The 24,401-nt window shown below is 43.9% G+C and overlaps 1 long non-coding RNA gene across 5 annotated transcripts in view; it reads right to left on the minus strand.

Annotated features, from left to right (window-relative positions):
• Positions 1-24,401, minus strand: part of LOC135229524 (uncharacterized) — a 507,916-nt gene that overhangs the window by 331,030 nt on the left and 152,485 nt on the right. The window lies entirely within an intron of this gene.

The raw sequence follows: 24,401 nt of genomic DNA on the forward strand, positions 1-24,401 counted from the left end.
TTTTAAATACCAACAGGGTTATCCATGGTGGACAGGTTTCAGTGGAGCTTCAAGACTAACACACACTAGGAAGAAAGACCTGGAGATTTACTTCTGAAAATTGGACAATTAAACCCTTACAGATCACAAGAGAATACTGTCCAATTCACTTGCTTTGGACATGTCATCAGGAGAGATTAATCAGTCCTAGAGGAGAATATCATGGTTGGTGAAGAAGAAGGCCAACAAGGCTGTAGGAGACCCTTGGTGACATGGACTGGCACATTAGCCATAATGATGGAATCTAAATTGCTGGCACTTGTGAGGATGACACAGGACCTGGCAACCTTTAGTTCTGTGTTACCTAAGTTCACCATTAGTCGGAGTCACCTCAATGGCAGCTAGCAAAAAATTACTGTTTGAGAGGAGAACTGAGATATGAACTTGATACAATATACCAAATATTAAAATGTTCAAAGATCTCATGTTTACTATAAAAGAATAGGAATTGAAAATACAACTTTCAAATCGCTAGAAGGAAAAAGAAAGTAAGAGAAATTTCATCATTCCAATAAAAAAAGAAACAGGAAAAGCAGAATAATAATAATAAAAAAAAGAACAGTGAATATGAAGTATAATATTGGAATTATGTCTAAATGTATGAGTAATAGCAAGAAAAAGGGATTAATACCTAAGGAAAAAACATGTACACTCAGCTTAGACTTGCAAATCCACCCATATCTTACTTATAAAAGAAAGTTAAAACATAATGTTAGAAACTTTTAAATTATGTAAATGAAGAAATTTCTACTGTCTAATGACTACATGAACAACCCTCTGCCAGATACTGTTGATACAGAAATGATTAAGAAAAGATTCCTTGCAGTCTGGTGAGAGAAACAGCCCAGTTAACAAATCAGTTATCAATTGCTGTATAAGAAATGACCCAAAAATGAAGTGCCTTAAAAGAACAAGCAGTTACTTCGCTCACAGTTTTGCGGGTTGGCAGTTTGGGGTTCTTCTGGTCTGGGGCAGACTCAGCCGCTCTCGGCTGGGCTCCCTCATGTATCGGGAATCAGCCACGATGTCAGCTGGTGGGCAGCCTGAAATCTTCTCAGCTGGATTCTCTCTCTAATGGTCTCTTGTCATTTATTAGGGTGGCCTGGGATGTTCCCATGGGTTCTCAGTGTTTGAAGAGCAGCAAGAGGGCAAGGAGGAGCCCTGGTGCTGCAGTGATTAAGGGCTCAGTTGCTAAAGGAAAGGTAATCAGTTTGTACCCACCAGCTGCTCTGCAGAAGAAAGACATGGCACTCTCCTTCTGTAAAGATTACAGCCTTGGAAACCCTATGGGGCAGTTCTACTCTGTCCTTCAGGGTCACTATGAGTTAGAATATACTTGAGAGTGGTGGGTTTAGTTTTTGGTAAGAGAGCAAGTCACGATGTGTCTAATTATATTCGGTCTCTGCTTCTACTGGTCTTTGTACTGTCCCAAAGGCCAAAGCAATCATAGATCAGTCCAAATTCAAGGACTGGAGGAAGAATCTTGCTCTTGAGAAAGGGAGCTGTAGGTCATATAATATGTATGGATACATACATATTAGAACATGTGGCCATTTTTGCTATCCATCACAACATGTAAATGCAATCAAGTTTGTCCCTAGTTGTGGCAGAAGCGTTTCTTAAATACAATAGAGTGTGGAGCAGGGTGGGAAATTCTACCAGGTGTAGGGTTGGAAAGGCTTCCACCAGGAAGTGATGCTTGACCTAAATTTTGAAATACGAGTGGATGGTTAGGAGATTTTCTTTTTTTATATATTTCCAACCACTTGCCCACATTCTACCATCTGTCATCACACAAAGCGAGCCCTCTGCTCCCATGTTGACATCTTTCATTTTCCTTCAAATCCTCAGGCTCTCCTCTACCTACCAAGCACAACTTCCCAAACCCTGCTTAAAATGTTTCAACAATTTGCTTCTTCCTTTTCTAATTGCCCCCTGGACAAAAAAGGAGATCAAGCAGAGGACAGTGGACCTTTCCCCGAGGGCTCACCTAAGCCTCCCAGGCAGGTTGACCATAGACGTCGTCCGGAGTCTCAGTACTTTTCTGTGTTGATGTAATCCTACCCTTTTTAGTGGCTCCAAGGGAGAAGCATGTGGACAGGCCAAGAGGCTTCACAGGGTTGAGAGTCAGGAGGTCAAGAGAGAGTGGCCTAGACACCACCACTGAGTGATGGTACCTCCAGGCAACAGACCAAAAACCCCATTCTGCACGGATGGCTACGAAGGGTGAGTCTTTTGAAAGAGTTTTCTTTTATTTAACCAATAGATATATATTGGGTATCTCCTATGGGTGGGGTTCTGTCTCACTTTCTGGGACTGCCAAATATGAGGCAGACCTTGTCTTTGTCCCCAAGTTATTTACAACACATTTGGAAGACACAAATTGGAAATTGAGCATCTCCTATGACTCAGTGCTATGATGGAGGATTACTAAAAGATTACTAGGTCCTCTGAATACATAAACCAGAAGCACAGACTGGGTACCTTGGAGGAGGAACCAGTCAACAGGAAGGGAGAGAATGTCTACTAGTCAGAGGGAACGGCCTGTGTGAAGCCTAAGTGGCAAAGGAGGCCTGAGAGGTGTTCAGAGTGGACATTGTGTTTCTAGGGCTGGAGAGATTTGATTCAGGGCCAGAGAAGAGGTTTGGGAGAAATAGCGACTCATTATACTCTTCTATTTCCTCAACTCACAGTTTCCTTCCTCTTAGATGTTGACTTCTTTAAGTGAACATTTCAATTCATTTTTAAGATATAATTTCCCTCCTCCCAGCCTCCTAGCCTCTCCCACAACAGTTGCCATATTTTTTCCTAGTGCGCTGTTTAGATTCAAACTGGGCCCTTGGAACTGAGCGATGTCAGCGATGATGTCACACAAGAGTTACTGGAAACCTTGGTGCTCACTCAGATCCCAACTGCTCTTTGTGGGTCTGAGGTCTCCTGTGGGAGAGCGACTTTGGATACCAAATTACAAACGGTTCTGCCTAAATCAAGGTCCCCAACTTGTGAGAGTTTGGGACATCATCTCTACGTGGGAGGAGGAGAAACAGCTTGCCGTTGACCATCCTTCGTGGTTCATCTTCACCCAGCCAGAATGGAGCGTCAATACATGAGGAAGAGGCCTTTCTCTAAGGCCCAAGGTAAGGGTGGGAGGAAAATTCAGTCTGTGCGATGGGTGCTGGGCAGCAAGGGGTTTGATTCACCCCGGAAACAAGGACCACAAGGGATCATCGAGGCTTTCACCTGAAAAAACTTCCTGTCAATTAGTAAACAGTAAGAAATTATACTGTGAATAAATAAATGAAGGAATAACTATGTGAGTGAAATATAGAATTCTACTGTCATCTGAGGGGCTTTCCATAACCGTAGCAGACAAGTCAGATTTGTGAACTCTCCTGCTTTGTTAGCGGAAAGAACGCAGGTGGGCAACTGGGGCAGTGGGTATAGAACCAGGGAGAAGGGTGGTTACAGAGACTTGTACTTCATTTTTTCATGAGAATGAATTAATATATCATGCGAATAAAAAAAATATATCAAATTTATCAGGAGGTTTTCGGAGTGGGTGATGTGATGGAGCACAGTACCACACGTTCATTCAGAGTTCCCAGTCAATGTAAGCTGCCACAGTCCTCAGCCTGGACGCAGGCAGAAGAAGGTCCAGGAAGGCCCTGCCCCTCTAGCTCTAGGGATTTCCCTTCTCCTCCAAGGTCTCCTGACCATCTTTACCGAAGGGTTTGACATTTCTTCTAGGTAAAGACAGCTATAGTATAGATCGTTTTTTATTCTCTTGTAATTGCAAAGTTTTATTTTTTTAATTGTGTTGAAAATATACATAAAACATAACTGAATAATTTCTAATGTATGAGTCAGTGATACTCATTACATTCTTCAAGTCATATAACCATTCTCAATACCTTTCTCCAAACTTTTCTACAACCATTAACATAACCTCAATGCCCCAATGGAAAAACTGCCCCTTCCCCCTGCCCACAACTGGCAACCACCAATAATCCTTGCTTTCTATATATTTGCTTATTTCATGTAAGTCAGATCGTACAGTATTTGCCCTATACTTAGGGCAAATACTAACTTATTCCATTTAGCATGATGTTTTCAAAGTCTAGCAGGAAAGAATTTTAAAATTCCAACTATAGCTAACCTCAGTTTCTGCTATCATTCTTAGTCATCCATTCTTTCACCGACTAGTGTGCCCCCGCCTTGTCTTCTTTGTTGCTGCCCCATTCTGCCCTTCAGTGGCTGAGCCCTGCTTTCTGTTCCCTCCTTGATCTCTGTATCCTTCTAACCAACTGCTGGCATGTTCCATCTCTGAATCTTGTCTCTCTCTCAAGCTTTCCCTCCATCCAACGCACCCGACCTAGCTCCATCTCTTTCTGCATCCTGAACTCTGCAGTCCTTCCCACAGATTCAGAAACATACACAGACCTTTAGGTTGACACAGACAACCCACTGAGACATACACAGCGGAGGAGGCTGTGTGTTCTCCATCTGAAGTTCTCACATCAAGGTTCTCAGATACGGCCATCTCTTTCTGCCTCACTTCATCTACTAAGGACTGGGCTTCTATTCCGAGAAAAACAATTTTCATCTTCTACTGTGGCTGGGTTAAGAAGGGTGCAAGGAAGAGGTACACATGTAAGAATCATAACTAAATATACACATTCTTCTCTTTACATATACCTCCTCTATAAAAAGCCTTTCAGTAAAAAGAGGATGAAAAGAGGTGACCATTGCTCTGGAGTGTTTACCCTCCAAATTTACTAAGAATATCACTCACATACAAAACATCAAGTCACACATTTATTATGAAGCTTCATGGGAATGAGGTCATTTCTAAGTTCCAAAGGAACAAATTCATTGGAATTCAATAAAGGTGGAATTAAAGAAAAATAACTTCTTAAAAAATGAACTACCATAAACAGTGCCACTTTACAATGGAGACTTTGTCTTCCACAGCAGTGCCCCCAAAGGGTGGTGGGTCTCTGGGGAAGAAGAAAGAAACCATGGGGTCTGCAGAGGTGGAGGATGTGGTGATGGAGAGGCCTCCAGGGGTCCCTATGACCAAAGCTTTGGGGTCACAGGTGAGAATAAGGACCCTGAAAGCTCAAGTAAATTAACTCTCTATTCTCAGAGGTCTCTATCCAAGAGGAAAATGTGCAACAGTCAACAACATCCCATGAAAAAAGTCGAAGCTCCAGGCCCAGGAAGATTCCAAAACAATCCGAGAACGCTTCTCCTTCCTCTTCCACCGAGCAGACCTCTCACTCCTCCAGCTACGGGGCTGCCCCAGGAAACCCATGGGTCAGGTGCGCATATTTCACCAAGGTGCGCACGGTGAAGGGGGTGGCGGTCTCCTGGCAGACCAAAACCTCCTTTGCCCCCGTGGGCAATATGCCCCAGGTCTTTGAAGCCGAGCTCTCTGAGGAGAGCACCATCGGCTCTGCCCCAAGTCTGGCCAACACTGAGTCCCTGGTCAGCAACCTGGAGCCCTGGCAGGAGGGGCCCCAGACCTGTACCCAGGAGCCCACCGACCAAGGGGAGGAGCATGGGGAGAGACCCCGCGCAACCACCCCGGAGTGGCTGGTGACCCGTAAGCACGGCTTCCGCTGCGTGGCCTGCTGCCGCGTGTTCGAGTCCCGGGAGGCCCTGGTTGCGCACGCGGAGCATGGTGTGACTCAGGGCTTCAGCTGCCGGGTCTTCTTTGAAGAGCTGCTGGAGAGGCGGCTGCCACGCTCAGTCCAGCGAAGGCCCAGACGCTGCCACCAGCTGGCCAGGCGTTGCCTGATGGCCGCCAAGAAGAGGGAGGTGAGGGAGAAGAGAGCGGTCTGCAGACGCCTGGAGGAGCAGCTGGAGAAGCAGAGAGAAGAACTGAAGAGGCTGAGGCACCAGCTGGACAGGCTGAAGAGGCAGGAGACCAGCCTGCAGAAGGAGCAGGTGCACCACCGAGGCCAGAGGGGGAAGCGCCTGAAGACGTGCTAGAACCCCGGGACTAGGAGGAGCAGGGCCTTTGGGCTGAAAACGTGGGCCCTTCAGGAGAGACCTCCATTCAGGTTCGTTTAACCCAGCTCCCCTGGAAGATCATACCGTCCTTCCCCCTGTGACCCCAACCCTCCCAACCCAAGTGCACAGAGAACTCCAGCCCTAAGGGGGATCTGGATGAAAGAAGTCCCAGATAGCTGACCGCAGACACCAGGTCCCCTCAGAGGCTCCCCTGGCCCAGGAGAGGACAGGACAGGCCTCATCTGGATGGTGAGATCTTGGGACCCTAAGGATGAGCGCAGCATAAATAGGGAAAGGGAAATGGGATTTCAGTGGGACTTGGGAGGATTGGGGGGGGGCCCTGCTGAGGTGTGATGGTGAAGGGGGTGTCACTGAGTTCTTTGGAGGAGAAGGAATCAGAGAGATGGCAGGCTGTTGGGAAACATGTCTGCAGGTGAGCAGTGGACATAAAGCCCTAAACAAACAACTCTGGGTCCCTTCCCAGCAGTATAGAGGCAGAGAAAGAGACAGGGCTTGGTAGGAGGAGAGGAGGGCAGGTTGAAGGAAAATGAACTCACCCCAGCCATGTCTTCTGGTCTCCTAGGGTGAATTTGGGTTTATGATTGGGATGCATCCTTTCAGCCACATTAGGGGAATGTAAGTGGGAGGTGGTGTAGAAAAATCCCCCTGGGTGTTAACCATTTCTGGATAAGAGTTGATCCAGGGCTTGCAGGATATTTCCTGTAGAGCATGTTCTAGGGTAAGGGGTAGAGCTTTGGAACTTTTTCTTCTCCTAAATCAAGCTATACATTCCGGTTCTTGACATGTCAAACAAACATGCTAATTTTTTTTTGTTTTCCTGTGGTCAAATCTGACCTGTCCCGAGGTCAAAGAACTGGAAGAAAAAGGCCCTCTGAGGTGAAAGAACCAAAAGAGAGGACAGGCTTCAAACCCAGGGAGAACAGCGAGAACACAGGTGATCAGAGGTAATGGTGGGAAGGGGCAGATTCAGGCCCAGACTCAACAGTGGACAACAAAGCCCCAGTCTCAGTCACAACATCAAATCCCAAGTCTGGGGAAGCCCTGGACATGACAGGGGTGTATCCACCTCTCTAGGAAATGAGACCACAAGTATCACAGGGAACCCCCCAGGGGCAGAGGAATGGAGGGCAGGGCCTCTAGGATGGGCACCTCCATCCACAGTCTGTCCTGTGTGTATTCCTCAGAGTGACAGAGACGGCTCCTGCGAGGCAGAGGGTCACAGGCAGAAAAGAACCAAGGTGTTCAGACCAGGTAAATTCTGCAGTCTCCTAAGCATCCAAAACGAAAAATCAGAGATTCTCAGAGGTATCAGGGTGGGAGGGGTTGGTATTCCCAGGCTGGGGAGAGGCTGGCTGGGGAGGTGCTGCTTTCTGAAATCTTTTCATCAACATCTTTCTTCTTAAAAGCTACCTTCCCAGTTGATGTCCTCTATGATCTAGGCTCAGACCTGAATGGGGCCTAAAATGCACAAAGGTGGGTTATCCAGTGGGGCTAGGCAGGGAGGAGGTGGAAGCAGCATATCCAGGAAAGAGAATCTTCTAGAGGCGCATGAGTTACCTAGTGAATTGCACATGGCGTCCAGCCTTCTACATTTAGCTGTAGACGTGTGCTTGCAAGACGTGTTTGAGGGGTAACTCTACTGATTTCCCAAAATTATTTTTGGTCATTTCCAGTTATAGAGACCAGAGGAACTCACTGGCTCCAAGAACAACAAGAAATCCACTGGATCTGATTATTACTTTCTGCGGTGTGCTCTCCTGCCAGTGATTCAAATCTTTTGTCTGTCATTCTGGAGAATTTTCACCTATTTTAAATATCTAACAAAACATGTTAAAATATACATATATCTATGATGTTTATGAATTTCCAAAGCTCTGAAATTGTTTTTTATCACATTTGCAAGATCACAGATTTGTATGACAAAAAAATTAATGTCAGGGTCCCACCCTCATATGTAATTTGGTCCTGCTCCCCCAGGGTATCCAATGTTAATAGACACATGTGTAACCTTCCCTACACCTCTCTGCAGGGACACATATACACAGTCACAGGCACACAGGTATATCTGCTGGGGTGTTTACTTTTATGAAAGCCTGGTCACACTCCACCCACATTGCTCTCGCCCCTTATTTCACTTGATATTCTACCTTGATTCTCTGTAAGTCATTAGATATGGCACTGCCACTATATTTTTTGATCTTTTAACTTACATGAATAATTTAAATAGATGATATCAATTCAGTACACTTTATCTGTACTTCTACATGTTCTTGTCAGAAGCTATCAAGTCAGTTCTGACTCACAGTGGCCCTTTGCACCACAGAACAAAACACCACCCGGTCATGTGCAATCCTAATAATCTTTGCTATATTTGAGCACACTGTTGAAGCCACTGTATCAATCTCATTGAGGGTCTTCCTCTTTTTCACTGGACCTCTGCTTTACCAAGCATGATGTCCTTTTCCAGGGACTGGTCCCTCCCTCTTGATAACATGGCCAAAGCCATCCTTGCTTCTAAGAAATATTCTGGCTTTCTCCCTTTAAGACAGATTTGTTCGTTCATACATAACACTACTAAAATGGAAACATTATCATCCATGCTTTTTAAGTCCACTCTTCCTGCGTGTTCTAGCTCTCCTCCCCCTGTTCTTTCCTGCAAGTGAATCCAAGATAATTCAGGTTAACAATGTGGTAAGTAGTCTCTCTTATCCTTGCTTAAACAAGGACACAGACTTATACACACACACAGAAGGATAAAAGTTAAGCACGTGAAAAATGAGCAGTGAATTCAAAAGGATCGTTTATGTGTATAACACTCATAAACATAAACAGGTATCCAAGCATATTCAAACAATTGATATTGTTTAACCCAGATGTGCTCATTTTATATACACTTCTCTGCACCTAGATTTTTTCAGTAATACTTCAATAATACTTCACAGATATTTTTCCCACTCAACTACTACAACTCATTTATTGATGATGTAGCTTTACCATAAGTTATCTATCATTCAACCGTCAATGTACAGTCAACGTTTGGTCAACACTAATAATAACTATCCGTTGTATACTACAGGATCTGTTTCTGTGCAATAGACTCCATAGAGTGAGATTTCCAGCTCAAAGTATGTTTTAAAAGTACAGAGCCATGACCATGTCTTTCCCCTAGAGGCTGTCCTAAAGCACCTTTCCAGCCATGTCTCAGGGTATCCTTCTCCCCACAGCCCAGCCAGCCATAGATGGTGTTGATTTTTAAATTGTGCCAGTTTCACTGGGACTTTGATATTTTCTTAACTACAAGTGTTTTTGAGCAACTTGGACTATGTTTATTGGGCATGTGGATTTCCTGTGAACGATCTTTTTGAATTCACTGCTCATTTTTCAAGTGCTTAACTTTTATCCTTCTGTGTAAAATGGAAATTGTTATTAAGCCTTGTCATCTCCATTTCACATGATTTTCCAAATCTATCATTTGTGTATCACATTTTTGCAAGCTTTGTCCCCCAGAACGGTCACTTGAGTCAGCACCGTTTATTAAATAAATATAATTTTCTCAAAATAGCGCCTTTATATCAATGTTTATTGTGACTTCTTAGCAGATTTTGTTTCATTGGTCGACTTGTCAGTTTCTATGCTATGTAATATCAATTTGTTCTGTTACCTGAAGAGGTAGACACCTGTCAGTATCCTGCTTTTTCATGTTTTTCTTCTCTATACCTTTTAAAGCAGCCGTAGTGTTGCAGTGATTAAGTGCTCATCTGCTAATCCAAAGAAGGTTTGGCAGGTCGAACCCACCAGGGGGCACTGAGGGGAAAGACCTGTTGTTCTGCTCCCATAATGATCACAGCCTAGAAAACCCTATGGGGCAGTGAAATGGGATCACTATGAGTCAGAAATGGACTCCAAGTCTCCTAACACCAGCAACATCCTCTGCTATCTACTGTACTATTTGTAGCATATGATCACTGTATACAATTCAAAAACAACTATCTTAATATTCCAACTGGAAATACATTCCACTTATATATTAGTTTTAGGGACCTCCATTTCATTGACAAGACTTCTCATTTGAAAATATGGCATATTTTTTGCATACATTCAGGTTTCATTTTATGTATTTTAGTACATTAGTTTTCGTCATAGAGGTCCTTTGATGCTCTGGTCAAAACAATGTTTTCCTAAATATTTTACAGTTTTGAACACAGTTTGATCCAGTCAAGTAGTAGGGGAAAGAGAACGGTCTGCCCTTCTCACCCTTGCCAATTTGAGACCCTCATGTCTATACTGGAGACAAACCATTGATTTTGATGTATTTGTCTTTTATTCAGGTATGCAATTATATCATCATTATTTGAAAAATCTCTTATTATACTTATACTAGTTATTTAAATTTTCTAGTTTATTCCTTCACCTGAAAACTATGTTGAGTGATACCAAAATTTTTGTCTAGTTCCAAATTTATCAGAATGAGTTGAATATTAATTTTCCATTTATCTCACACCTGCTAAGTTTGGGGAGAATCTATTATGCCCCAATAGATAACTACTACTGTGACCTGCTGACCATTATTGGAATCACACACAACTTGTTTCTGACAGTTAAGTACTTTCACCTGGCCTCTGTAGAGCTGGGATCCCATGATTTGCATTGCTACTAGGCAGCCCAGCTCCCACTAACAACCTGAGCCTATAGACAATTGTTGCTGTTAGTTGTCATCAAGTCATTTCTGACTCATGACCACCCCATGTGGGCATAGTAGAACTAACTGTTCAATAGTGTTTTTAAGGCTTTCATCCTTTAGTAGTTGATGGCCAGGACTGTCTTCCAAGGACCCTCTGAGTACGTTCAAACTGCCAGACTTTCAGATAATAGTCAAGCACTTAACTGTTTGTGGCGTCCAGGGACTCCCTACAAAGTATACATATTGGTAAGCTCTATCTTGCTGGTGCTCCCCTCATCTCCGCATTCCTTATTCTTTTGATGAAATGGGTATCCTTCAGGACCTCCAAGAAATGGTCTTATAGAAGACTAACTCAGACATGCCCACATATTGGAGGCTTTTAATCCCTCTTCCAACATCTGACCTAGCAGGTCTGGCATTTCCATTTCAGAGAATGTGGGCCATTGCCTTTTCTAAGCTTCCAAAAGCAATCCCACAGCATATTAAACCCATTTCCAGAACCCTTGCTACGGCAATAAATCCTTGTCAACAAACTATCCTTGACCCAACTTTATATTAAACTCCCCTTGACTCAGCACCTTCAGCACCCACTCCTCAGCACACCCCCGTCCTGCTCACACAAAGCAGCCAGGTCTTGCAGCTCCTTCAGTGTACAGTCTCTCCCCCCTCAACCACAACAGCACTGCCCCTGGTGGCTATGCTGGTATCTGACAACTAAGTATCTGGACAAATGCATGGGACACTATCTCAGGACTCTGCAAAGGAAAGTGTTGAAGGTGGATGGGGGCAGGGCAGAACCAGAACATAAAGTATGAACATTCTAGAGGCTGAAATTAAATGAGCCCAAATCTCACAGCTGCACACCCGTTGTGGACAGAAACAGCCCCGAGAGAAGCCCTCTCTCATATAAATGGGATAGAAGGTCCGTAAAGGAGAGAGACAGGCAGCTGGGCAGGTGGGCAGACACCTGAAACTCTGGCAGAGGAGAATCCTTCTCTCTGACCAGAGTATGGAAGAACCAAATATTGTAGAGAAAGCTCCATTACATTTTCTCTCTCTCTGCTGTTAACTGACACCTAGTCAATTCTGCCTCAAAGGGTGAGACTTTTCAAAAGCAGATCACCAGGTTTGTCTTCTGAGGCGCTTCTTGACACGTTCAAAGTGCCAGCCTTTTGGCTGGTTGTCCGGTGCTTTGGCCCCATAGGCAGAACCAGTCACTGATGTGCACAACAGAATGAGGAGATTAAAGCCCCAGCATTCCCGCCAGTGGGCCAGGAAAGCACTCCTTCTGAACTCAGAGAGCAGAAGAGAAAGAGGAGGCTGTGCAAGAAAGAGATTCTGCAGACTTGCTATGAACTCCTGGTTCACCCCCCAGGTGCGTATCCATTGCCCTGACCCTAAGAAGCATTATCAAATCCTTTAAGACCCGCACTATGGGTTAGAATGCCATCAAGGTTCCATACTGAGTGGCGCTCACATAGGTTAGACCTAAATACACCTGCAAACCCTTCAAAAATTGAACTAACATTTGAACCATAGAATACAAAAGATGGGACAGAACTTGGAGCCTGAACATAACTGGGTCAATCGACTGCTAAAAACAAAAAAATTCTCCATAAAATTTAAGCAGGACTTGTACTCTCAAAATCATAAGAAACAGATTTTAAAATGCTATTCTAATCCAAGAAATAACAGGGACACTTTTTAAATAAATGGAAAGATAATAGGTGCTATTTGCAAATGAAAATTTTACATGTTAAAAGTACAATCGTAGGAATAAAAAATTCAGTTGATATTTTCACAATAGCAGAATGGTGATGACAGAGAAAAAAACTAAATACTTGAAATAGATCAGTAGAAAATATCCATTCTGCAAACAGAGAGGAAAATATGGAAAAAAATGGACAGTGCCTCAAGAACTAGACAAAAAGCTTATTTATTGGAACTCCAGAAGAAGTGGACAAAATGTGTGGTGAAGAAAATAGTATTTGAACAAATACTGGCTGAACACTTTCCAAATGTGGTGAAAGACATAAACTTACAGATTCAAGAAGTTCAGCAAACCACAGCAAGTTAAAGAATTCCATGCCCCAATACCGAATTTTCACAAAAATATTCTGTGGGTTATGGGTTTTTTGCCAACCCAGTGGGCCTTACCCCACATCCCAAGTATATTTGTAAGTACATTACTCTAATTTTTTTTTTTTTTTTAACAGCAGCATGTAAAAAGAAAAAAACAGTATACTGTACTCACAGACACACCCGGGAGGGGAAAAACAGTTCACACATATATATATATATATAGAACATGGGTTACTTGCATAAAAATACCATACATCATAATCAACTGCAGAATAACAAAGGTCAAGAAAATACTCAGGAAGGAGGTAGAGAGAAAACAACACATTTCACCTGAGAAAAATAATTTGAATGACTCTGTATTCACTATCAGAAGCCATGGAAGCCAAAAAAAAAAAAAGATTGTGAAACATCATTTTTTCAACCCTGAAAGATGGAAATATTAACCCAGAATTCTATGTCCAATCATTACCTTCAGGAGTAAAGCACAAATAATGCCATTCTTAGGGGAAAGAAAACTGAGAGAATTCATCACCACCAGACTTCTAAGTGAAACACTAAAGGAAGTACTTCAGGTGGTAGACTTGGAATTTCAGTTGTATTTATGGAAAGCAGAAAACGTGGAAACTATGTGGATAAATATACTATGTCAACACTGTAGTTACTGCACAACATGGCACTGAACAAGCCTCTTTGGAAAGTTTTTCCAGTCTCTTGGAAATGCTTGGAAATACATCCTGGCAAATCATTATTAGAGAATGGAATTAATTTTGACAATACCTGAGAGATGTCTGTAGTCAAGTCTAGTGAACAAACTGGAAAATAAATTTACTGACTGAAACTAAGGTGTGGTAACAAAACATGAGTCTCAGTTCCCGTGTGGCCATGAGCTGGTTCTGAAGGCCAACCTTCCCCAGAGAGGCACTTCAAGCACATGGGGGGCAACGGCTTCCTGTTGATATTGCTAGGTGCCATCGAGTGGGTTTCTGAGTCATTGTGGCCCAGTGTAAAAGGAGAACTTCCCCGATAGGGTTTCCTGGTTTGTAATCTTAATGGAAGCAGTTCGCCAGGTCTTTACTCCTTAGAGCCTTTTGGTGGGTTCAAAAAACTAACCTTCGGTTAACAGCCGAGTGCTCAAACTTGGCACCACCTGGGCTCCTTGGAGCAATGGCAGCACCACAGAATTTCGTAGAAACCTTCCCATAGGCCTTCTCTGAGAGGTAACCCCTTGCTTAAGGACCAAGTTTAGGTTTTATATATACTCATTCTACATAAAGTCTAGATAAGAACTACAGTGCTTCCTTGAGCGGACAACATTGTATATGCCCTCCATAAACAAAATGTGTCAAGGGCAAAGTTTAATATTAAACCAAGGCATTTCCCGTCAGTCCTTACCTGAGAAGGTCTTCGTGAGAATTTCCTGAGACTCTTGGAAAAGGATTTAGTAGACACTGCTTTCTTTTTACCTCTTCGCTCCTGAACAGAAACCTCTGCTAAGAGGTCATGCGTAAAGCTCCAAATGCCTCTTCTTATCCTGAATGTAAGCCGTGTAATAAGACCAGGAACTAGGCATTCAGCTGGGTGAAGAAACCCAGGAGTACTTCCTGTCTTCAACACCTTCCAGTTCCAGAGAAATCCTGTTACAAGTCACTAGATCAGCCCAGGAGCTGGAAGACTGAAATTCCTGGTCCTCTGACAACTGGGAAGGGCAGGGTGGGGTTAGGCAGAGCCTCCTTGACCATCACTTGCCCCAAGAGGCTCTGGAGGCTGCTTCATGTTCTAAGTCAAAGGCCCTTCCAGCCCAGGCACATAAGAGCAGGGGAAGACTTTGTCCATTGAAAGAAGAGATGGGCACAGGAGTAGCAGGTTTTAGGGCACTCAGCATTGGTCAGCTTTGCGACTTCAGGACATCCTGGCCCATGATCACCTTCACAACTGAGCCTTTATAGCCTCTTCACCTCTCCGTCCTTCCCAGTTTTCTCCCAGCACCATGAGCTGTGGCTTCTGCTAGTTTCAATGATTTCAGTATTTCAGTAGCTCCTCACCCCACTCAGGGGAGGCAGTTTTGCAGACTGCAGGACACAAATCCACAGTGCGGTTTACGTGTCCTTCAGCAGAAACACTTCCGAGGGTACAAGTTGGCCTCAGAGATTCTGAGACCCATGCAGAGAGAAGCCCAGGGGGAGGGTCACTGGCTTCAGTAAGTGTCAGCACTCTCAGGGTCATGTCCCTGGGGTCATGCCCAACTACAGGAAAAACGAAGTGGGCTCTGAGGCTCCGTGTGCTGACCGTCCAGTACACAGGCCCTGGAAGCCTTGGAAGGATTCTGTCTTACTCTAACCCAGCACTGGGGAAATCCTCACAGGGTAACAGCAGTGATATGCCTGGGGATCTTTATTCTAAAAGTCTCAAAGCAGTTGATACAGTCTTGTGAGGTGGGAGATGAGAAAGCTTGGGACCACCGAGAGAGGGTGGCAAAAGAAGGAAGACTTTATCACTCCCTCTGTTCAAGTTTTTTTTTTTTTAATTCCAACTGGGGCTCCAAACAGGTCTTTGTTGTTAAAGTTGTATTTCTCTGTGTTAATTTATGATCCTTAACTCAAATCTAGAGTTTCGAGCTCATTTTGATAATTCCTCTTTAGTCTGTGGAGACAGGAGTCTGCCTTCAGCCAGTGGTGAGAGTGGAAGAAATAAAGTCCCTGGTCCAGACTGGGGCAGGCTCTGCTGCTCCGCAAACTAGGGGTGCGGTCCCTGAAGAGCCCTTCTGAGGACAGCACAGGAGGGGCGTCCCGCCTGGAGAAAGGGCGGAGGGGGGTGGGGGATTGCTGTGTGAGCAGTGTGGCCTCTGTGGCTTCGCCTTCTCCTCCTGGAAGTGCAACCTGGGGCCCTTCACGTGCGGAGCCAGAGTCCTAGAGTGACCACAACTCTCCCACCCTTTCTGGGTCACCCTCTGGACCCAAGTCCCCATACGCCTCCTCTGCCCTACTATCCCAGCATAAGCACTGTGACTGGGCTCAGGGGTGTACCCTGGGTCTTGACATCGGTAGCCTCAGGCTTCCCCTAGTTCTGGTGGGACCTGTGAGCCTAGCGGGTCTGAGTTCAGGCCAAGGCTGGGTGGGCTGGGACTCTCGTGAAAGGCTCCTGCAGCCAGCTCCTTCCTGATGCACCTGAGATTGTGGTGGGGCAGCCTCCGACCTGGCACCTCCCCTGGGCGTCCCTCTCCACACAGCCCTGCCCAGTTCCCTCCCCCGCCCCCGCAACCGCCCAACCACCTCCTCCTGCCTCCTAGTTCTAGAGGAGTGCTCTTTTGATGTCCATTTGCAACTAGCACCCCATGGCCCTGCACGGAGTCAATCCAGCTAATGACCTCAACCTTAACTGCACAACTTTGAAACTGCTAGATAGGTGGGAAATGAACAAAAAAAAAAAAAAAAAAAAGAGGAGAAACACTTAACAACAGTTACAAAAAAAGTTATATGGGACTGTATTCTCACATCATGGACTCAAAGATGCTGGGTTGTATTTTTGTTTGCAAACAAGTCTTAGATAAGGGAATTGCTGCCAGGAATAGAGGTAGAGTCTGACTTTGGAAAAATGAGGGAAAATCTGGGATTGATTAATTGACGTGGATGAGACTGAAAATCGTGATAACAACATAACATTTAAAGATGAAATCCTAGCAGCCTAGAACATGCAGTGGAAATTTTTCTAAGTAGCACCAGAAAAGACCTTTAATCACTACACAAAATGGGTCAGTAGTTCAAGATCTCCCTAAGAAAATAGGAGGCCGAGACCACTTTCATTCAGGTTGCAGCAAACAGGCAAGAAACAGAGCATTTTAATCTTGTGCAAAGTCAGAAAAGAAGAGAAAAAGATGAGATGCTCCTCTACTTCATCCCTAAGGCTAGTTTAATATTGACACCAAATTAGACAAGGATGATAGAAGAAGAGTTACAGGGCAAGCACACCAAGTAACTGGGATGCAAAAACCTACATAAAATACTGGCAAAGGAAATCCAGCAAAGTATAAACCATGTAATACGCCATCATCAAGGGGGTTTATCGTCAGCATGCAAGCTTGAGTGAACATTAAAGATTTAATAATTTAATTCACCATAAGCATAGATGGAAGAAGAAAAGACATGCTCACCTCAAGAGATGGGGACAAAGCAGTTGATAAAATCCAATCACACTGAGAGATAAGGACTCTGAGCAATCATGGACCAGAAAAGGAGTTCCTTAAGTTGGAAAAATACAACTGGCATGATAGTTCATGGGAAAATGTGGGACATTCTCTTTAAAATTAATTAGCATTAAAATAAGGATGCTTTCCCAATTTGAAGACTGGCGTCTGGCATCTTAAACATTAGAAAGCAGCCATCTTAGGTGCATCCATTGGTCTCAACCCACCTGGATCAAAGGAGAATGAAGAACACCAAGGACACGAGGTGATTACGAGCCCAGGAGACAGAAAGGGCCACGTGAATCAGCTACTACATCATCCTGAGACCAGAAGAACTAGATGGTGCCCGGCTACTACCAATGACTGCCCTGACAGGGAACACAACAGAGAAACCCTAAGGGAGCAGGAGAACAGTGGGATGCAGACCCCAAATTCTCATAAATTCATACTTAATGGTCTTACTGAGACTGGAAGGATCCCGGTGGTCATGGCCCCCAGACCTTCCGTTGCCCCAGGAAAGGAACCATTCCCGAAGCCAACTCTTCAGACATGGATTGGACTGGACAATGGGTTGGAGAGGGATGCTGGTGAGGAGTGAGCTTCTTGGATCAGGTGGACACTTGAGACTATGTTGGCATCTCCTGCCTGGAAGGGAGATGAGAGGGTGGAGGGGGTTTAGAAGCTGGCGAAAAGGACACGAAAAGAGAGAGTGGAGGGAGAGAGCAGGCTGTCTCATTAGGGGGAGAGTAATTGGGAGTGTGTAGCAAGGTGTATACACGTTTTTGTGTGAGAGACTGACTTGATTTGAAAACTTCCACTTAAAGCACACACAAAAATATTAAAAAAATAAGGATGCTTTCTATCATTATTTATATTAAATATTTAACACTGGAGGTCCAAGCTAGAACAAAATGACAACAAAAAGAAGGAAAAGCTGCAACTGCTATTACTCATAGATTACAGAAATGCCTCCACAGAAAAATTTACAAACCATTGAAATTAATGCTAGTCAATCATAAATATAAACTAAAAAATAAACTGCATTTCTATGCATCAGCATCAAGCCGACTCTGTTGTAGCTCTTAGTGAAGGCAGAGGACACTGATAAGGAAATAGCAGGATTCAGGTGGGCTAGACAAGGAGGGGAGAACGCTATTTTACACCAGGCTTCATGTATAGTCATGGGTATGTGTTAGTCATCTAGTGCTGCCATAAGAAAAAAATAACACAATTGGGTGGCTTTAAAGAACAGATATTTATTTTCTCACAGTTCGGGAGGCTAGAAGTAGGAATTCAGGGCATGGCTCCTGTCTACTTCAGCTTCTAGCAGCTTCCAGCCACCCTTTGCGTTCCTGGCCTTGTAGATTATCTTCCCCTTTGTCTGTCTCCCTCTTCCCCTGTTTGTGTCTGTGTCTATTCTGTTCTTTTTGTAACTCAGAAGGGATTAGGTTTAGGACTCACCCTACACTGGTATGGCCTCATTAAAATAATTTTAAAAATCCCCTATTTCCAAATCAGGTCACATTTATAGGTACAGTAGTTAGGATTTCAACGTACCTTTGGGGTTACACAATTCAGTCCATATAGTACCCTCACCAGATATTCTAGGCTGAGAGTACAAATATGAGCAGCTGAGAGTTCTATTTTTTGTCTATATTAGTTGGCTATCACTTGTCTGAGTCCACCCATATAAACTTTGGAGCAACTTATTATGAAGGACCAGGCCAACCTTTATTAGCCATGTCCATTATGTGGAAAAATGCACACATTCCCATCACTGAAGCCCTGAGAAATTCATCGATAAGGGTGGAACGGGGTTGGGACCAAGAATTGTTTCATGGCGTTGGTAACATGGCATAGCTGTCAGACATCTACGTGGAGATGGCAGGTAATAATACTGACAGCTAACACTTACTGGTGCCAGGACTCTTGTGAGGGCTTCTCCTCTCTTAAGATACTTGCTCTGCATGATACCCATGTGAGGAATGTATCATTATAAGGCACATTTTACAGATGAAGAACTCGGTACACAGAGTTACGCTGACATTTGAATAGAAGTCATGAACCAGGAGGAGTTGAAATGGATGGAGGTGTAAACATCACATCCTCAGCTACAGACAGACAGCCACCGACTCCCTGAGGCATCCTAGAGAGAGGGTGTCAATAGAGAGAGAGGACTAAGCACTGAGCCTGAGGGCACTCTGACATCTAGAAGCCGGACAGATGAACGGCAGCCAACAAAGCTCTCTGAAGTCCAGTGTGGTTCCTGGAGCATGGTCTGTCCTTTCTCTGGACTGCATTTTACCAGTCCCCCTCCCACCCGCACTGGGTGTCCCCTTCACAATGGCAGGGACAATGTGTACTTTCACCACTGCGTCCACATGATGTAGACTATTCCTGGCACGTGGAATCTTTATCTGAAATTCCACAGCACATCTCTAGAGGCTCATGTTCTCATAGCTTCTGTCGCCTCTGCAGCCCTTGCTTCTGTCTGTCCGTCTGCTGGGCTGCACCACACGGAACCAGTTATGAAATTCAAGCCCATCTTACACTCGCCAAGGTCCTACTCACACAAAATTTGTATTAGCTTAAAAGAAAAGGTGTGTAGATAAGATACACAAGGGATTTAATTGCAGAAAACAAACCTTAAAATGAAATGGCTGGGAATGGTGGCCTCCCTTTGTAAAAAGGCGTCTCTGTACAGACTACGGGAAAATGCAGTTAAGATATGGGTCACGGGAAAAGGAGCGTTTGTAGCAATCTGGTAATCACTCAGACCACCTGTAAAAATGTTTTCATCCTTTTTCTCATACCTTACACAAAACAAAATTCCAGATGGATCGAATATTTAAAATTAAAATATGCAACCATAAAAATTTTAGAAGTTTTTATTTTCTTTTTATTGATAAAAGAGAAAGACTTTTTAAAAATCCCAAAATATGAAGGCTAAAACTGTTAAGATCTATAGATCTTTGGCATATCAAAAAGTATATGAAGGGAGTAAAAATACAGGCAAAGAGCTGAAAAAAAGCTTGCAGGCTAAGGATTTGAATAGAGATTTCTCGAAATCAGATGTAGAAACTCTCAACAAGCACAGGAAAAGAAGCGTAACCTCATTAGTCATCAGGGAAATGCAAATCTAAACTAAAGTGCACTATTATTTCAAAACCACTAAGATGGCTAAACTCAACAGGATGGACAACAAGTGTCGGCGACGATGTGGAGAAGCTGGAATACCGCTGGTGGAAATGTAAAATGATCCAATTGTTTTGGAAAATGGTTTGGCAATTCTGCAGACAGTTAAACACAGAATTCCCATACAACACTGCAATTGCACTCCTAGGTCTGTACCCGGAGAATCAAAAGCATGTTCACACACAAACTCACACAGAGGATTCCTAGTAGTGTTATTCGTAACAGCCAAAATGTGGAGAGAACCCACATGTCATGACCTGATAGACAGGATGTGGTATATTCATAGACTGGAATATTACTCAGCCACAAAAAGGCACCAAGTACTGATACATGCCACAACATGGACGAACCTTGAGAACATTACGCTAAATGAAAGAAGCCAAACACAAATGACCGCATCGTGCATGATTCCATTTACATGAAATGTCCAGAACAGACAAACCAACACAGACAGAAGTAGATTAGTGGTTGCTACGGCTTGGAGGAAAGGAGTAATGAGGATGACTGTTAATACGCCTTTATTAACAAGGGCCTTTATTTACGGGGCACTGAAAATATTCTGAAGCTAGACAGTGGTGACTGTTGTGCCAAGTCTGTCCATATACTAAAAGCCACGGTATTGTGCATATTTTCAAAGGCAGTGTTACGGCAGGTGAATTGTATCTCAATAGAAGTATTTGTGATTCCTAAAAGACTAACTTTTCAATTAACATATAGAACCTATAAATCAGTAGGGAAAAAACAATCCAATTTTAAAACGTCTCCCTCCAAAGCAAAGGGAAGGGGGTACATTCCATCCGTACAGCTTATTTTTTTTATCTCTTCATTATTCAACTTCTATTCTCATCTTATGTAACTCTAAATTATACAAATAATTGTCTCCATTTTCCTTATCCCTGTTTTCACTATTTAACTAAATAAAGACAGCAACACAGTGTTTTTTATAAAAACCCACCCACATTCACTCAAATCATTTTTTAGCACTTCTTAGGTGCCAGGTACCAGGATGCTCTGACAAACACAACAGACAAGTTCCTCCCTGCATGGGCCTTCTATTTTTGTGAAGCAGGCAGATGATAAATCAGCCAACCAGCTCTTAATGTAACCTAACATTAAGGAGGGAAACGTAATTTTGGAGCTATCTCAAGCTGTTGTCTCTCTCACAAAGATTTCTCCGAATCTAGTGAAAAGTAAACACGTCGAAGGAACTCTGTGGGGCCAATAAATGTGAAAAAGCCATTACATTTCAGTTTTGTTTTGTTGCTTTCACCTGCCACCCTGTCATTATTTTTTAATAACATGATTATGGAGCTGACATCAAACTCTCACCACTCGGCTGAAAGAAAAAACCAAACCCGTAGCCATCTAGTCAATTCTGACTCAGAGACCGTATAGGACAGAGTAGAACTGCCCCATAGGGTTTCCAGGGAGCAGCTGGTGTTAGGACACAATTCCCTCTTATAAGAAACTGAAAGCTGTTCACTGTGGATGTGGGAGGGACTCAGTAACACTTGCAGAGATTTCCACGTGGGTGGGGTGCTCTAGTGTGAGCATCGGGGGAATGGACCCCATGTGCACTTTGCAGCCTTCTGCAGATTATGACACAACAAACATTCACTCTTCATCGTCCTACATCTTGGAAGAGAACAGAGGGAATTGTTAGGCAGGACCCTTCAAAAATGCAGGGCAAGAAATTTTATTGCAACATTAAATGGAAAATAAAATCTTCCTACGTTTTTCCTCCTTCCCTACCTCATTTCAAGGAGATAGCTGGACTCACAGTGTTGAAGGCCTGAAACTTCAAGACTCTGAAGAGTCTGTGGTAAAAGCCTCAGCTCACTGAGGTGATCACACTGAGTGAACTGGAGCCCAGGGGAAGAGTGACAGTGAGATAGTAGGGTCCTAGACATTGGGAAGGGGTAGGACCTCCTTCTTGATAGTGCCCTGGAGGGGGTTACAGCACCTCAAAGGCTGATGCAGGCACATAAGTAGACAAAGCCTATTATGCTGTTGACAGCCCCACCAAGGTTCTCATGATCCAGCTGAGAATGGAAACAGCAGAACGAATGCTTCTAGAGAGATCACCCACATACGCTGAGGCAATGGGTGTCTTCAAGGTCTTCTCCAAGCACTGGTCCTTCATTAGACCCTGGGAATTATTGCATATCTGGAGGAGGGAGTACCCTAAAAGTAAGTGAGGTTAAAAACTCCCCTCAATTTTGTAAGCAGGTAGTTCTGAGCCTCAATTCATTTTATTTTTTAAAAAATCATGCTTTTATTCATATATGATTTTGTGCAGACTCGCACATAAAATTCGTATTACTCATTCATGCATTAAGTCAACAAAGATTTCCTGTATAAACAGCTACATGTCAGACCCTAGGCCAGATGCTCTTGGTGATGAAATGACTTACAGAAGCTGCCTCACTGCCTGGTGAGAGAAACGGCCAAGTTAACAGGTGTATCAGTCACGTATTGCTGTGTAACAAATGACTCCAAAAGGTAGTGTCTTAAAAAAACAACCATTTACTAAGCTCACAATTTTTCAGGTTGTCAATTTGGGGTTCTTCTGATCTGGGCCAGCCACAGCGGCTCACAGCAGGGCTTACTCATGTGTCTACAATTTGATTCCAGGTCACCTGCGAGCCAGTTTCATAAAATCAACTCAGGGAAACCGCTGGATCCTCTTTCCAATGGTCCCTCATCATTCAGCAGGCTGGCCTGGGGTCACTCCCACAGGTTCTCAGGGTTTAAGAGCAACAAAAGGGCAAGACTCAATGTAAAATCTTTTCAATTCTCTCCTTGTATCATCTCTGCTACTATTTCAATGGCTGAAGCAACCGTAAGGTCGGCCTTCAACAGGTAGAAGAAGACTCCTACTGCTAATGAAAGGTGCTCTGGAGTCTCATAGAAGGCGTGGGCACAGAGAGAGGAAGAATGTGTAGTAAATGCAATTGTGTTTTATGCTGCAGTAAAGGGTTTCCTGGGTACAATGGAGTACAGAGCAAGAAGTGGACTCATCTACCAGGAGAAGATTCAGGCAAGACTACAACCAGGAAGTGATGCCTGAACCAAGTTGGGAATATGACTGAATAGTTAAGGGGTGAAAAAAGGCCGAGCATCCAGGAAGCCCCAGGTATTTTCCAGAGGCTTCAGTAAAAGGGGAGGGATGGCTTGATGAGAAAAGTCTGAGGAAACAGGCTGAAAACACTGGGGCATTTGTTACATTTGTGAACAGGCACGGATTATCTTTTGTTCTATTGTTTCCCTACCATTCCTGCCTCTTCTGTCCTTTGGGGTCACACAAAACAAGCCCCTACCATCCCCATGTGGAAACTTTTATTTTCCTTGGAGAAGACTCCTCCTTCCTCATCACCACCCCAACCTTCTTAATTTCCTCCTCAAATGGTCTCCCCATTTGCTGCTTTCTCTTCTAAATGGCCTCCTAAACAAAAGCAGTTCCCCAAGTCAACTCCCAAACTTCCCATTCTGACTGACCACAAAACTCCTGAGTCTTAGGGCTTCTTGGTGAGGTCATGAGCCTAATCTTTCCAATGGGGACAGTTTTCTTCACCTTCACGCTTCACCAGGGAGAGTAGGCCAGCAGACGGGAAGGGAGAGAACATCTCCTAGTCAGAGAGCAGAGCCTGTGTGAAGCCTCAGAGGCTAAGGAGACCTAAGAGGGGCTCAGAGTGGACATTTTATAACCAGAGCTGGAGAGACATGATTCCAACAGAGTCAAATGAGAGGACTGGGAGAAAGCAGCTGCCCATTATACTGTTATCATTCCCTGTGCTCTCTTTACCCACCAGGGGATAGTAACCCCTTACACGGCACGGAAAAGTTGCAATTCATTTTTAGTATCTAATCTCCTTCTTCCCACATTGGCACTAGCACTTCTCAAGTGCCTACCTGACAGTTTCATGTTTTTCTGGTTGCCCTGTTTAGCTTCAAACTGGGCCCATGGAACTCAGCACTGTCAGCAATGATGTCACACAGGATTACGGAAGCCTTGGTGCTAACTCAGATCTCAGCTGCTTTTTGAAAAGGGTGCCGATCTCAGGTCTTGTGGGAGAGAAACCTTAGCTACTGAATCAAGGAAATTCAGGAGCAAGCCAGAGTCCCCAGGTTATCAAAGAGTCCTGCTGGGAGAAGGGATAAATGTCCTTCAGAGACCATTATGTTTGG

Source organism: Loxodonta africana, unplaced genomic scaffold (assembly GCF_030014295.1).
Source record: "Loxodonta africana isolate mLoxAfr1 unplaced genomic scaffold, mLoxAfr1.hap2 scaffold_34, whole genome shotgun sequence".
NCBI lineage: Eukaryota > Metazoa > Chordata > Mammalia > Proboscidea > Elephantidae > Loxodonta > Loxodonta africana.